The 6,492-nt window shown below is 53.1% G+C and overlaps 2 non-coding genes across 2 annotated transcripts; both read right to left on the reverse strand.

Moving 5' to 3' along the window:
• Positions 1 to 651: 651 nt before the first annotated feature.
• LOC126329780 (5.8S ribosomal RNA) lies at positions 652 to 806 on the reverse strand. The gene has a single exon (XR_007562532.1). It is a non-coding gene; the product is annotated as a 5.8S ribosomal RNA (ribosomal RNA).
• Positions 807 to 1,167: 361 nt separating this feature from the next.
• Positions 1,168 to 3,060, reverse strand: LOC126329786 (small subunit ribosomal RNA). Its single transcript, XR_007562538.1, has one exon. It is a non-coding gene; the product is annotated as a small subunit ribosomal RNA (ribosomal RNA).
• Positions 3,061 to 6,492: the final 3,432 nt, after the last annotated feature.

Consider the following 6,492-nt stretch of genomic DNA (forward strand, 5'->3'; position numbering starts at 1 on the left):
ACCCGTTCGACCTTTCGGACTTCTCACGTTTACCCCAGAACGGTTTCACGTACTTTTGAACTCTCTCTTCAAAGTTCTTTTCAACTTTCCCTCACGGTACTTGTTCGCTATCGGTCTCGTGGTCATATTTAGTCTCAGATGGAGTTTACCACCCACTTGGAGCTGCACTCTCAAGCAACCCGACTCGAAGGAGAGGTCCCGCCGACGCTCGCACCGGCCGCTACGGGCCTGGCACCCTCTACGGGCCGTGGCCTCATTCAAGTTGGACTTGGGCTCGGCGCGAGGCGTCGGGGTAGTGGACCCTCCCAAACACCACATGCCACGACAGGCGGCAGCCTGCGGGGTTCGGTGCTGGACTCTTCCCTGTTCGCTCGCCGCTACTGGGGGAATCCTTGTTAGTTTCTTTTCCTCCGCTTAGTAATATGCTTAAATTCAGCGGGTAGTCTCGCCTGCTCTGAGGTCGTTGTACGAGGTGTCGCACGCCACACCGCCAGCCGGCTGTGCACGCTACCGAGAAAGTACCGGTATGCGAACCGCCAGGCGACGGGCGCGCATCGCACGTTTAAGGAGACGCGGCCGGCCACACAGGCGACCACGACACTCCCACGTCTCCGAAGCGGGACAAACGCCGCGCGCTTCAGTATACGTAGCCGACCCTCAGCCAGACGTGGCCCGGGAACGGAATCCATGGACCGCAATGTGCGTTCGAAACGTCGATGTTCATGTGTCCTGCAGTTCACATGTCGACGCGCAATTTGCTGCGTTCTTCATCGACCCACGAGCCGAGTGATCCACCGTCCTGGGTGATCTTTTCCTTTTCAGTCTCCCACTGTCTCTTTCAAGACAGTAGCATTTGCGGGACTGAGGCGTCTGACGGCCCCTGTTCCACTATTTTTTTGTGTCCAACGGCCTCACAGCCGATGGGCGTCGTACGGCTCCACACCGGAGCGGACAGGCACTCGGGCGAACGTCATTCAAAACCGGCGCCAGGCGCCAGGTACCGCAGGCCAGCCGCTCCAGAGCTTCAGCGCTCGTACCACACAACAACAACACTTCCGCTAGTTTTGAGAGGCACGCGTGGTTCCGCACGCGGCGCACGGCCACTGCCGTACAGGTAGCGTGTTGCGCGACACGACACGCACATCGAAAGACATGCAGTCTAGTCGGTAATGATCCTTCCGCAGGTTCACCTACGGAAACCTTGTTACGACTTTTACTTCCTCTAAATGATCAAGTTTGGTCATCTTTCCGGTAGCATCGGCAACGACAGAGTCGATGCCGCGTACCAGTCCGAAGACCTCACTAAATCATTCAATCGGTAGTAGCGACGGGCGGTGTGTACAAAGGGCAGGGACGTAATCAACGCGAGCTTATGACTCGCGCTTACTGGGAATTCCTCGTTCATGGGGAACAATTGCAAGCCCCAATCCCTAGCACGAAGGAGGTTCAGCGGGTTACCCCGACCTTTCGGCCTAGGAAGACACGCTGATTCCTTCAGTGTAGCGCGCGTGCGGCCCAGAACATCTAAGGGCATCACAGACCTGTTATTGCTCAATCTCGTGCGGCTAGAAGCCGCCTGTCCCTCTAAGAAGAAAAGTAATCGCTGACAGCACGAAGGATGTCACGCGACTAGTTAGCAGGCTAGAGTCTCGTTCGTTATCGGAATTAACCAGACAAATCGCTCCACCAACTAAGAACGGCCATGCACCACCACCCACCGAATCAAGAAAGAGCTATCAATCTGTCAATCCTTCCGGTGTCCGGGCCTGGTGAGGTTTCCCGTGTTGAGTCAAATTAAGCCGCAGGCTCCACTCCTGGTGGTGCCCTTCCGTCAATTCCTTTAAGTTTCAGCTTTGCAACCATACTTCCCCCGGAACCCAAAAGCTTTGGTTTCCCGGAGGCTGCCCGCCGAGTCATCGGAGGAACTGCGGCGGATCGCTGGCTGGCATCGTTTATGGTTAGAACTAGGGCGGTATCTGATCGCCTTCGAACCTCTAACTTTCGTTCTTGATTAATGAAAACATACTTGGCAAATGCTTTCGCTTCTGTTCGTCTTGCGACGATCCAAGAATTTCACCTCTAACGTCGCAATACGAATGCCCCCGCCTGTCCCTATTAATCATTACCTCGGGTTCCGAAAACCAACAAAATAGAACCGAGGTCCTATTCCATTATTCCATGCACACAGTATTCAGGCGGGCTTGCCTGCTTTAAGCACTCTAATTTGTTCAAAGTAAACGTGCCGGCCCACCGAGACACTCAACAAAGAGCACCCTGGTAGGATTTAAACGGGGTCCGCCTCGGGACGCGAAAGCACCCCTTCGGCTCGCCCCACCGGCAGGACGTCCCACGATACATGCCAGTTAAACACCGACGGGCGGTGAACCAACAGCGTGGGACACAAATCCAACTACGAGCTTTTTAACCGCAACAACTTTAATATACGCTATTGGAGCTGGAATTACCGCGGCTGCTGGCACCAGACTTGCCCTCCAATAGATACTCGTTAAAGGATTTAAAGTGTACTCATTCCGATTACGGGGCCTCGGATGAGTCCCGTATCGTTATTTTTCGTCACTACCTCCCCGTGCCGGGAGTGGGTAATTTGCGCGCCTGCTGCCTTCCTTGGATGTGGTAGCCGTTTCTCAGGCTCCCTCTCCGGAATCGAACCCTGATTCCCCGTTACCCGTTACAACCATGGTAGGCGCAGAACCTACCATCGACAGTTGATAAGGCAGACATTTGAAAGATGCGTCGCCGGTACGAGGACCGTGCGATCAGCCCAAAGTTATTCAGAGTCACCAAGGCAAACGGACCAGACAAGCCAATCCGATTGGTTTTGATCTAATAAAAGCGTCCCTTCCATCTCTGGTCGGGACTCTGTTTGCATGTATTAGCTCTAGAATTACCACAGTTATCCAAGTAACGTGGGTACGATCTAAGGAACCATAACTGATTTAATGAGCCATTCGCGGTTTCACCTTAATGCGGCTTGTACTGAGACATGCATGGCTTAATCTTTGAGACAAGCATATGACTACTGGCAGGATCAACCAGGGAGCTGCGTCAACTAGAGCTGAGCAGCCGGCCGCCCGGGAGTGTGTCCCGGGGGCCCGCGCGAACACGCAAGCGTCCGCTCAATTATTCTGCAAACAGGAGGAGGCCGAGCTCCCCTGCACGATACACCTCGAAACCCTCTCAGGTCCCGGCGGCGCGCAGCGCCGTCCTAGGTACTTGGTCGGTTTCGAGAGAGGCGCAATCGCCCGGAGTTAGGCGAGTAGACGGTTTTTAGTGCGAACACCCTTGCTCCCAACTGAGCTTGCCGCTGCCGACAGAGGCCCGGGAGCGTGCTGTCGTGGCATTGCCGGCGGGAGACAACACGCGCCACCTATGGTGACCGGCAGCTCCAACGCCAGCGCCACACAAGGGCAAAGCCCCACTTGGGTGCAGAAGCGAACTCTCCCAGCACAGCGCACGCGCCAACACGTCCGCACAACTGCGATACAAACCACCTGCGAGAACCGCTGGGGCGACCGAGCAGCAGACGGCGTCGCGGCGCCGAGTGCCAGGCGGCGGCGCATCCTCAACGCACACAGTCCTCAATCAGACCAGCACACTGCAGATGTCCACCGCGCTTCGCACCGGGCTCGGCTGAACCAACTTTGGCCGCCAGGCGCCGCGTGCAGGGTGCGCCGCAGCGTAGCTGCGCCGCCTGCCGGGCCCGTCGGCTGGCGCTCCTGCCACTCGGCGCCCCCCACCAGCCGCCTGTTGCGCGTGCGCCCACGCAGCGCGCGGCCAACACGCCGGGCGGCCCCCCTTCACCGGCCGGGAACAGTCCCACCAAGCCACCGCCGCGTATCGCTTCATACCCACATGGGCCTAGTCACGCGTGTGGATGTGGCGGGTACCGCTGAAACAACCGGTTAATAGCTGTACCGATCGTCGCCATCACAGATTCACCTCCAGCGTGAACAACCGCTCAACAACGGATTTCCAGTTCATTTGCGTATCTTGGGCAGTAAACGTAGATGTCCACCTACATTTGCGAATTCAACAATTCTTGCATGCCAGGATGTCATGTGTCACGACACGCTACATCAGACCACATACACACTGCGACATGTGCAGAAGAGAACACGTGGAAGGTGGCCCGCGCACGTATGCGATGTACCTTCCGCGATCCACTGTCAACCGGCATCTGCGGCATGTCCCAGATATGGAACGCGGTCCACCAGGGTAGCACTTTGTGTGAGGCAATACGACAAAGTCGGAATACACGCGTCACTACATCAGACGGCTCACGCTGACCTGACCTGACCTGACTCACCGCACCACCACCCCCAGCGACCCAGGGTGACATACAATGCGTTCGTACGTTCCTCCCACACGCCTCTACGGCGTACCACAGTGCAACCTAGCTGTTATTGGGAGACGAGACAAGTAGCATCAAGCACAACATATGGAAATTGAGATTCGACACCGTTGGGCACAGCCAGCGTACGGTCACACGTATCACACTACTTCACTCTGTACGTAACGACCGATGATCGGTACAGCGTGTGGGTTACGCGTACGACATCAGCGGACAATGGACACAGACCATACCACGACGTACACTGAGGGCGTCGACATCTGAATGCAACTGAACAGCTGCGAGGCTCATTTAACACTCAAACGCCAGACCGACCAGCTTGAGAGGACAGAGACACAAAGAGGGGGACAGAGGGGGACAGAGGGGGGGGAGGGGGGGGGTCGGCGATATAGTCCTATTGCAGTACAATTGACAGTGGATAGCAGGAATATGTGGAAAGTAAGCAACACTCGCAAGACATCTACATGAGGATAACAACGACACCAGAGATTCCGAGCAGTGAACTATGTTAGGCAAAGGGACAACGTGGGTTAGGTTAAGGGACAACGTGGGTTAGGTTAAGGGACAACGTGGGTTAGGTTAAGGGACAACGTGGGTTAGGTTAAGGGACAACGTGGGTTAGGTTAAGGGACAACGTGGGTTAGGTTAAGGGACAACGTGGGTTAGGTTAAGGGACAACGTGGGTTAGGTTAAGGGACAACGTGGGTTAGGTTAAGGGACAACGTGGGTTAGGTTAAGGGACAACGTGGGTTAGGTTAAGGGACAACGTGGGTTAGGTTAAGGGACAACGTGGGTTAGGTTAAGGGACAACGTGGGTTAGGTTAAGGGACAACGTGGGTTAGGTTAAGGGACAACGTGGGTTAGGTTAAGGGACAACGTGGGTTAGGTTAAGGGACAACGTGGGTTAGGTTAAGGGACAACGTGGGTTAGGTTAAGGGACAACGTGGGTTAGGTTAAGGGACAACGTGGGTTAGGTTAAGGGACAACGTGGGTTAGGTTAAGGGACAACGTGGGTTAGGTTAAGGGACAACGTGGGTTAGGTTAAGGGACAACGTCGGTTAGGTTAAGGGACAACGTCGGTTAGGTTAAGGGACAACTTGAGTTAGGTTAAGGGACAACTTGAGTTAGGTTAAGGGACAACTTGAGTTAGGTTAAGGGACAACTTGAGTTAGGTTAAGGGACAACGTGGGTTAGGTTAAGGGACAAATTGAGTTAGGTTAAGGGACAACTTGAGTTAGGTTAAGGGACAACTTGAGTTAGGTTAAGGGACAAATTGAGTTAGGTTAAGGGACAAATTGAGTTAGGTTAAGGGACAAATTGAGTTAGGTTAAGGGACAAATTGAGTTAGGTTAAGGGACAAATTGAGTTAGGTTAAGGGACAAATTGAGTTAGGTTAAGGGACAAATTGAGTTAGGTTAAGGGACAAATTGAGTTAGGTTAAGGGACAAATTGAGTTAGGTTAAGGGACAACTTGAGTTAGGTTAAGGGACAACTTGAGTTAGGTTAAGGGACAACTTGAGTTAGGTTAAGGGACAACTTGAGTTAGGTTAAGGGACAACTTGAGTTAGGTTAAGGGACAACTTGAGTTAGGTTAAGGGACAACTTGAGTTAGGTTAAGGGACAACTTGAGTTAGGTTAAGGGACAACTTGAGTTAGGTTAAGGGACAACTTGAGTTAGGTTAAGGGACAACTTGAGTTAGGTTAAGGGACAACTTGAGTTAGGTTAAGGGACAACTATTGAGTTAGGTTAAGGGACAACTTGAGTTAGGTTAAGGGACAACTTGAGTTAGGTTAAGGGACAACTTGAGTTAGGTTAAGGGACAATCTTGAGTTAGGTTAAGGGACAACTTGAGTTAGGTTAAGGGACAACTTGAGTTAGGTTAAGGGACAACTTGAGTTAGGTTAAGGGACAACTTGAGTTAGGTTAAGGGACAACTTGAGTTAGGTTAAGGGACAACTTGAGTTAGGTTAAGGGACAACTTGAGTTAGGTTAAGGGACAACGTGGGTTAGGTTAAGGGACAAATTGAGTTAGGTTAAGGGACAACTTGAGTTAGGTTAAGGGACAACTTGAGTTAGGTTAAGGGACAACTTGAGTTAGGTTAAGGGACAACTTGAGTTA

Source organism: Schistocerca gregaria, unplaced genomic scaffold (genome assembly GCF_023897955.1).
Source record: "Schistocerca gregaria isolate iqSchGreg1 unplaced genomic scaffold, iqSchGreg1.2 ptg001217l, whole genome shotgun sequence".
NCBI lineage: Eukaryota > Metazoa > Arthropoda > Insecta > Orthoptera > Acrididae > Schistocerca > Schistocerca gregaria.